At 36.7% G+C, this 9568-nt stretch overlaps 1 pseudogene; it reads right to left on the reverse strand.

Annotated features, from left to right (window-relative positions):
- Positions 1-4020: 4020 nt before the first annotated feature.
- On the reverse strand, positions 4021-9293 carry LOC102758653 (annotated as a pseudogene).
- Between the last annotated feature and the right edge of the window lie 275 nt (positions 9294-9568).

The raw sequence follows: 9568 nt of genomic DNA on the forward strand, positions 1-9568 counted from the left end.
ATCAGATTATACTTAAACTTGCATCAGTGCAAAGGATCTTCTTTACATGAAAAATGTACAGAAATAGGTTCATTTCCATGAATTCACTGATCTTTACTTCCAGGTTTGATAGCTATTCAAAAAGGAGTTCTTTGCACCAACAAAACCCACACCCTTGTCATCTGAAAGGAAAATTTTGACTAAGAAGGGCTATGAAAGGTCACAGGATCAAGTTTTCACTGATTGTAAATTCAATGTGTCTCCCCAAAAATGTGTACAAACTTGAACAGCAAATAGCTGTTAAATGAAAATGAAATGTATTTAAATAAACACTGCCTTTATAATTATTCAAATGTATACGTGTACACTTTTGGGGACACCCTGTATAATCCAATTGCCGTGATACTTTTTTACATGAACATTTGTTGAGTGGAGGAACTATAAGGAAATGTAAACCTTTTCTAACAATATGATTATATCCCTCATTAGACCTTTTGTTTTTTTAGACTGGGGAATGACATTCATTTCATAATCAGCAACAGTATAATGCATGCCTACTATGAGTTGGGCAATGTGATAGTATCTGAAGAAAAAAGAAAATCATGAGCTCTGATCTTTAATTTCTCAGAAACTAGTGGGCTCATCCATTCATTTGCCAATACCTATAGCCCATAATCTTATATGTACTATTCAATGACCAGATCATTTGCTTGCGTTCATAGAGTGTCTTATATAAAGTTCTAATCCTCTGGGTGTTAATCTGTCACTGGGAACAGTTTCAATCATAATTTTCTTGCTCTTGCTCATGACTCACCCATGTGACACAGTGAAACAAACTAGTGTTCTTATTTCATTGATTTGACCTCTGGGTCTTTATAGATCTTACTTCTCTAATTAGTCTGCAAAGAGAAATAGCAATATATAGATTCAAGGAATACATTACGACATAGGAAACATTTTTACCAGTTTGGAACCCAAGGGGATTTTAGATCTGTCAGTGTGATGAGTTGGGTTTAAAGTTAGCTTGTCTATATTATAATAAATAGTGTTATGACAATACACTCTGCTCTAGGCATTTCAAAATCACTATAGTTTTGTTCTTCACAAATGCTGAAATATACAGTAAATGAAAATTTATAGTACATTTTAATATTATAATGTTGAACCTTCTATTATTTTCATTCTTAAAACTATTATCCTATTTCAAGTAAGTACTAATCATTGCTTGTCTGTACAAGTTCAACCACTTGTCACATGGTCTTTGTTACTGGGGATCTGTCCTTTCTCAGATGACCTTCCTATGAAACAATATGTACTTTACATGACTTTATACGTCCACTTCTCACTATGATGGACTAATTGGTACTGGAATAACCCTCCATATGTAAACCAATATAAACTGAAAAAATATATGAAGCAACTGCTTTTAAGCATTGAACAGTAGGCAACATAATACTGCAGCCTCAGAGAAAAAAGTTTAAGTGTGTGAATAGGCACTAGAATATCTGCAAAGAGCTAAACACATTATGTTGTTTTATTGTAATAAAATGTGCATATACATATAATATTTTACATTAAATTAATCTATAAATAGTGCATTTCATTAGGTGCATGTAAATGAAGTGGTAGCTATTTCTACTTTTTTAAAATATATATTTTATTGATTTTTTACAGAGAGGAAGGAAGAGCGATAGAGAGCCAGAAACATTGATGAGAGAGAAACATCGATCAGCTGCCTCCTGCACACCTCCTTTGGGGATGTGCCCGCAACCAAGGTACATGCCCTCGACTGGAATCGAACCTGGGACCTTTCAGTCCGCAGGCCGACGCTCTATCCACTGAGCCAAACTGGTTTCAGCAACCATTTCTACTTTGAAAAAATTATAACAATGGTTATTCATGTTTTATTTTCCATTTCATTTTAATAAACTTTCCATTCATTTGTAAATAATTTTATTTTAATACTTCCAAATAAAAGTTTCATGCAGAACCCAGTCTTTCTTGTCTTGTATCCTTCTATAACCTTATACCATAGTCCAAGGCCTGGTACTTTGTAGGTACTCAATACACTTATATTGAGTTTATGAATGGAAGCATACTTGCAGATTTCTTCTCAACTAGATACCCAGCATAATACTATAGGTAAAATGTTTTTCCTATGATGATACTTTAGTAAATATGTTAATATCACCAATATATGTATATATTTATACAGTATAATAATATATTAACAATATTTGCATTACATGTAAATGTGTACAGTACCTCAGGCCTCTCAACCCTTACATCTGTAAATGAGCTTATAATCTTAGAATATATAGCCCTATAATTTTAAAGAGCATAAGAAGTTGTAATAGAAATTATAAGTGAGTTGGCTATATATAGTATAATTTATATTTTAGAAAGCTATGTGACTCCTTTTTCTCTTTGAAAAGTTTGTAGAAAAACAAGTAACAAAAATTAAGTCAGGTAAAAGGAAAAGAAAGTATAAAACATTGTTATTTTACAGAACAAGACATATGACAGGCGATGGATGCAAGTTATACAAAATAAGAAGTGGAAATCTAAATGAAACCTTTTTCTATAGTACATACAAATCAATGTATTATCATTTAGAGCAGCATTAATTCAAACAGTATTTTGTGAGTACCCACTGTATGCCAGGAACTATGGAAGGAACTTAGCCTATACATGTGAACAAAGAAAACATGCCTGCCTTCATGGAATTTATCTTCCACTAGTGGGAAATATGTAATAAGTAGTAACTGGACATAATAAATTGAATATAATGTTGAAGATACTATTTTGTAAGAACAGATATAAATAGAGTTCAGGAATATTAGACACAGGAGTAAACTGCAGTTATAAATAGAGCATTGAAGGTAGAGTACTATTTGAGCCATAAAAAGATATTTGAAAAAAGATTTAAGTAAGTGAGAGTGTTGGCCACATGACAATCTTGGTAAGAAGGATTTTAAGTGAAGAGAAAAAGATGTGAAATTCCCTAAAATACAAGTAAAATTTGGTGTGTTCAAAGATCATCAGGATGGTTAGAGAGGATGCAAGACAGTGCATGCGAGGCAGGGGAAATATTGATATTTTACAGATATATTTCACACTTAGTAAGGTTTATTGTGTATTAAAGGGACCACATATAGACTATCTACTGTAAGGTTTGAAAATTGAAACTTAAAAGAAGAAATTGTTACAGATATTATGTAAGAGAACTCCATTTTGTAGTCTTTGGTGGCAAAATGGGATGTGACAATAATGTAGCAACTTTAGGTGCCTTTTAAAAGAAGTACTTTCTATGTAAGGCACTAACATCCTGCAAGCCATAGTTGGTGGCAGAAGTTAAGATGCTGCTTTTTAAAAAAAATCTAACTCTTTAATTCCTCATAGTACTTATAAAAGTAAGAGCAACTGGATTCTTTGATTTGTGAGAGTGAAAGCCCCATATCCTTTTATTTAGTAATAAGTGCCTCATCACCTTTGATCTGTGATGAGGCACAAAAGAATAGAACTTCAATATGAACATCACACAAAGCCCTCACCCTTCATTCTTTTGTTCCATGGGGCCACTGCCTTCAGCTGTTAAAAGTACTTCTTTTATATCATTTTCTGAAGTTGTTACCTTTACTGAAAAGCTTTCTAACTGTCCACGAATTTTGCAACTACCGTAAACCAGGTGACAGCTTAATCCTAGAAAATGTTCTTTTGCTCTTATTATTATTTTTTTTTTATAGTGCCAGAAGTTTATTCCCACCCCCAAGTGGGACTGCTCGCATACACAACACACAGGAGTTAGCACCAGGGAGGAAAACAGCACCCCTGGCCTTCGGCCAGGATAAGGCTCTTTCCCAGCCCTTGGCCCATGTACGAGATGGGAGAGGAGGATGGCTTCTCCTTCCTGTGGACAAGAGGGGATTGAGGGGCCCATGAGCAAACCCCACTCTTCTGCCTCTCAGCCAAGGAGAGCCATTTTGGTGACATCTTTTGTTCCAATTATTATAGTAAGTGGAGAAGGGATTGTCCCAACCATTACAGGTGTACATGGTAAAGGAGAAGTACAGTTTGGATTAGGACATAAGAAGGGGCAAGTGATACCATCAGAAGCATGTGGGGGGCGGGGGGCAGGGAGAGGGAGGAGCAGTCATTGGGCTTCTGAGCTTCACAATCCTTGGCATAGTAGGAAGGGCAGAGAGATGGATTTGCGGCGTATTGTTTGGCACTGTTTATGTCCGCAAATTCAGGCTTGAGGGATGCACTACCCACGAGGAAGCCATCCATGTCAGGCTGGCTTGCCAGCTCCTTGCAGGTTACCCAGTCACAGAACCTCCATAAATGATGCGGGTGCACTGAGCTACTGAATCAGAGACACTGCACTTAAGCCATCCCCAGAGCTTTTCGTGTACTTCCTGGGCCTGCCAGGGTGTTGCAGTCGTGCCTGTACCAATGGCCCACACAGGCTCATAGGCCAGAACAACCTTGCTCCAGTCCTTCGTTATCTGCGAGGACCTTGGTTTGTTCAAAAACCACCTTCTCAGTGATGCCAGCTTCCCTCTCATCTAGCTTCTCCCTAAAGCAGGCGATCACTCCAAGTCCCTCAGCCAGGGCATGGGCCACTTTCTGCTCAGTCAGCTCATCTGACTCCCCAAAGACCTGCCTTCTCTCCAAGTGCCCCAGGGCTACCCATGTGGCTCCACAGTCTTTGATCATGCCAGGGATGATCTCCCCAGTAAAAGCCCCATTAGTCACTCTGTAGCAGTTCTGGGCAGCCACAGCAATCTTGGGATCTAGCTTCTGCCTGGCGAAGTCAATGTAGGCGATGGGGGGTGCACAAACCACCTCTGTGTCGGCTGGCACCTTGGCGGCGTTCAGAGTGGTGATGAGTTCCCCCAGAGTCCTCTTCCGCCCATTCATCTTCCAATTCCCCTGATGAAAACTTCCTGGAGGGCGCTATGGCACTTAAGCTGACTGACTGAAGGTCAGTATCCTGCTCTTATTATTCTTAAGAACATCAAGGACCCAGGATAAAATAACAATACCATCACATAGTGACCCTACCAGAAAAATTATATAAGTGTACAATTTCTTTTTCAGAATTCAATCAATAATCATATTTTAACTTCATAATTTTCTATGTTCAATAGGATAAAACTAGGATAAAGTTGTTTTATATATTTGCAGGTCTATCATTTGATGCATACACATTTAGGATAACTATGCCTTCTTGAAAGCTTGTTTCTTATATCATAATATTATATTCCTTAATGCCTATGGCAATCTTATTTGCTCTGAGTACTACTTAATTTGACCACCACCTATTATTTTTTTAAATTAATATTTTTGTGATATACCTTTTCCATCATTTTACTTATAATCTGATTATCCTATCTAATAAAGAGGGAATATGCTAATTGACTGCCCTGCCCTCAAAGATGGCAGTTCCTACAGCCACAAGATGGCTGGGCCCAGTCCCCTTAGCCCCGCTGCCTGCCTCTGGAGCTCCCCAGTCCCCTCAAACCCCCAGCCACCCAGGGCCATCCAAAGCTCAGGTAACCAGGGCTGGCCGAGGCTTATGCCGGGTGTGATAGGGCGTCACCTTCCCCTGATCGCTGGATCGCCTCCCACCCCTGAGGGCTCCCAGACTGTGAGATGGGACAGGCCTGGCTGACGGATCCCCCCTCCACCCCCGCAGTGCATGAATTTTCATGTACTGGGCCTCTACTCCTATATAATAAAAGGGCAATATGCAAATAGACCAAACAGCAGAACAACCAAACAACCAAAGTGTAATATGCTAATGGTATGCTATGGCTGCTCAACTGCTTGCTATGATGTGGATGGGCCCAGGTCCTCAGCCCCGCCGCCTGCCTCCGGAGCTCCCCAGTCCCCTCAACCCCCCCAGCCACCCAGGGCCGCCCAAGGCTCAGGTAACCAGGGCTTACACTGGGTGTGATAGGGAGTCACCTTCCCCTGATCGCTGAGTCGCCTCCCACCCCTGAGGGCTCCCAGACTGTGAGAGGGGACAGGCCTGGCTGACGGACCCCCTTGCAGTGCATGAATTTTCATGTATTGGGCCTCTATCCTATATAATAAAAGTGAAATATGCAAATAGACCAAACAGCAGAACAACCTCGACCAGGGTGCAGGGCTGGCTGGCCAACTGCCTGATGCCCTGCCCACTGGCCAGCTCTGCCCCCGATACTAGAAGTTAAGCCAAATTTTATTACTTATAGTCTTAGAATAAGCACTTTTTCTATATCCTGTATTATAAGAAGCTAATATGCAAATGGAATGGTCGTTATGATGTGCACTGACCACCAGGGGGCAGACATTCAAGGCACAGGCATGGAAACATGGAACAGACTGATAAATCTCAGAAGGAAAGGGGGAGAGGGGAAGGCAAGAAGAGATTAACCAAAGATCTTATATGCATACTAGAGGCCCAGTGCATGGCTTCGTGCACTGGTGGGGTTTCTCAGCCTGGCCTGTGGTGATCAGGCTGAAACTGGTAGTCCAACATCCCCCAAGGGGTCCTGATTGTGAGAAGGTGCTGGCCTGGCCAAGAGAACCCACCAGTGAACGAATCCATGCACCTGGCCTCTAGTGTCCTTATATTTGAAGTTAATGTATTTAGTGAACAGATAGTTAGATCATGTGTTTAAATTGACTCTACTGATTTCTGTTTTTTCATTGGTGTATTTAAATATTTACATTTAATGTAATTATTAATATCTAGGGTTTAATTTGGCATTTTATTTTTGTTTTGTTTTTTGTTGTAGTTTTTGTTCCTGTTTTATGTTACCTACTTTCTAGTGAGCTACCTAGACATTTGTTAAAGTTTAATTTTTAAATTAAATTATATTTTATTTGTTTACAATGTTTATTAGAATTATATTTGTGTAGCATTTATATTGTTTTAAAATTTATTCTGGGTATTACTATCCAATATATTTTAATCTAATAAATTAGAGGTATGGAGTAGAAAATAAATACCAATATAATCTGTTTTGATAATTGTATAATAACCTAAACAAATTAGAACAGAGAACTCCCCATACAAAACAACACACAAAAAATTTAGAGATACAGGTGTTCCCTTAGGCAAAGCTGAAGATTTCTGTCTCTGGTATTTGGAATATAGGCTTTAGTCTTTATCTATTGGGTGGAATAAAGAGTGTGTGGCACTATATAGTATAAGTGGACACACAGTTCAAACTTGCATTCTTCAAGGATCAAATACATTGTATGTTAAATAAAATTTTACATATATAATTTTGATGTTTTCATCTTCCTATAATTAAGCCTTTGACAAATTACTTTACCTCATTTGGTAGTAAAAAGTGAACTTAAACTATTTGTTCAACTTCTTATTTATAATAAAACCTGGGAAATTGTAAAAATTTAAAGGATGTACCATCCAAAATATTTAAGATAAAACTTTTGTTTTGTTATGCTAATTGCAAAGAGAACACTTTGATAATTAGTTAATTTATATTGGGTGCCTATAATTGTACAATGTAGAAAAAGTGCAGCAAAAAGGTAAAAAGATTATGAGATGAAGTTACAAATTAACATTCTCAAATCAGATATTCATTTATCTCTTACTCAATAGCATAAGTTAAATGAATAGCATAAATGGGATATTATTAAAATGTTATATTATAACTTGTGAAAATGTTGTCACATAAAAAGAATAACTAGATAGTGCATAAATAATGCAGGAAGTGGTGGTAAAACAATTATTTTGTAATAATGGATTTGAGAAGCTCTTGCTTATTATTTTTTGTTGAAAAGCTTTCTAACTTTCCTGATAGTTTTATAATGATAACTAGTTATTTTCTCATGTGTATTTTATTAAGGATGTAGTTTTACTCATGCTATCCATATATTATTTTAAACAGTAAACTGAATATATGTTTATACATAATTTTTTTAGAATTTAAAAAAATGCATAACTATGCATTTATGTTTCCTAAAATGCTCAGTACATATGCCTATGCATAGATTTATACACATGCATATATGAATGGATACATTTATGTTTATGCATGTTTATAATTCTGCTCATTTAATAAAAATATCACTATGCAATGTGTAGTCACTGAAACTTTCTTTTTTATTATCACTACATTTTATTTTTAGATGCATTCTAAATCTGTATTTTCTCTGCTCTATGATATTTCATATGCAAATATACTACCAAGTATATAGCCAGTCAGTGCCTGGAACAGTTTTTATTCTATCACTGTGAAAACATTAGTATCCCTATGAGGAATCATTGGTAATGAAGTGCAAAAATTTCATAAGCTTTAATATTCTAATAGTGGAATTACTGCTTCGTGGGATATACAGGGTGGGGCAAAAGTAAGTTTATAGTTGTTCATATGGAAAATAATACAACAATAAATGGAAACAACATCAAAGTCCAAAACATACATAGATGTACATAATATCCACATTTGCAAAAAAAACCATTTATTTCTACTTCTTTCACTTTCAAATTTTCAAGTAGATTAAAAATTATAAAATCAGCCACAAGTGTTAATATGTATTTTATATTTTTGTAATTTTTATAATTTTAATGATTTTTTTCAAATCCCAGTAATTACTAATAAATAGAAGTAGAAATGCACTCTGAAGTGGTCCTTCTCAAATCTGTACCTCTAAATTCTAAATAAATTCCAATATTAAAACTGTAAACAAAAAAGTGTAAGTTAAAGTTATATTCTATTTTTGCAATGCATAGCTGTTTTCATTTGCTGTAATATAAAAAATAAAAATATGGAACTTTGACTTTTAACCATGTGGCAAGGTAAAACTTTGGTACTGCTCAATCAATCTAGATGACTTGGTAATGTTGGAATAAGGGGGGAGGGGGAGGAAGAAAGAAAGAGAGAGAGAGAGATCTATTGCTGTATGTAATATTTTGGGGAAAAGATTTTCTTAAATGAATCACTCATCTGCAAGACACAGAACATAATCAATGGAGCTGAAATAAAAATGTGGTTTCATATAAGGATAAAACGTGAAACCCTTAGAGATAGAAGGAAATAGATTTGAATCCATTCTGAGCTGGAGAGTCACTGTGAAGCTTTTCTCTCCTTTTCTCTCCATTATCTTCTTTCCTTAGTCTCTTCCCTATTCCAAAGTGCCAATATTTAATCTTCTTTCTCTGGAGACTGCTTTAACTGCTCATTGAATGGCTTAAACAAAGTCTATTATGATCACACCAAAGAGAAAACCTCAGCCGTTGGAAGTTAGTTATCTTTTTGCTCAGTGCTGCAGTTACCTGTCTTTGTGTACATGTTCAAAACATTGATACAGACTGCAATTGTTCTGCATTGAGCCAAATATACCACCAGATTTCCATGAGTTGTAGAAGTCAAAGCTATTTCAGCTCTCCTATTCTACAACTGAGAATACGGCTTGTTCTCTAAGAAAAATTAATGTACATGAGTGAACAAAGTTTTTAACACCTGCTAAAAACTCTTAGGTGGTCCTGGCCAGCATGGCTCAGTGGCTGAGTGTTGTTCTATGAAACAGGAGGTCACGGTTCAATTCCTAATCAGAGCACATGCCT

Source organism: Myotis davidii, unplaced genomic scaffold (genome assembly GCF_000327345.1).
Source record: "Myotis davidii unplaced genomic scaffold, ASM32734v1 scaffold919, whole genome shotgun sequence".
In the NCBI taxonomy this organism is placed as follows: Eukaryota; Metazoa; Chordata; class Mammalia; order Chiroptera; family Vespertilionidae; genus Myotis; species Myotis davidii.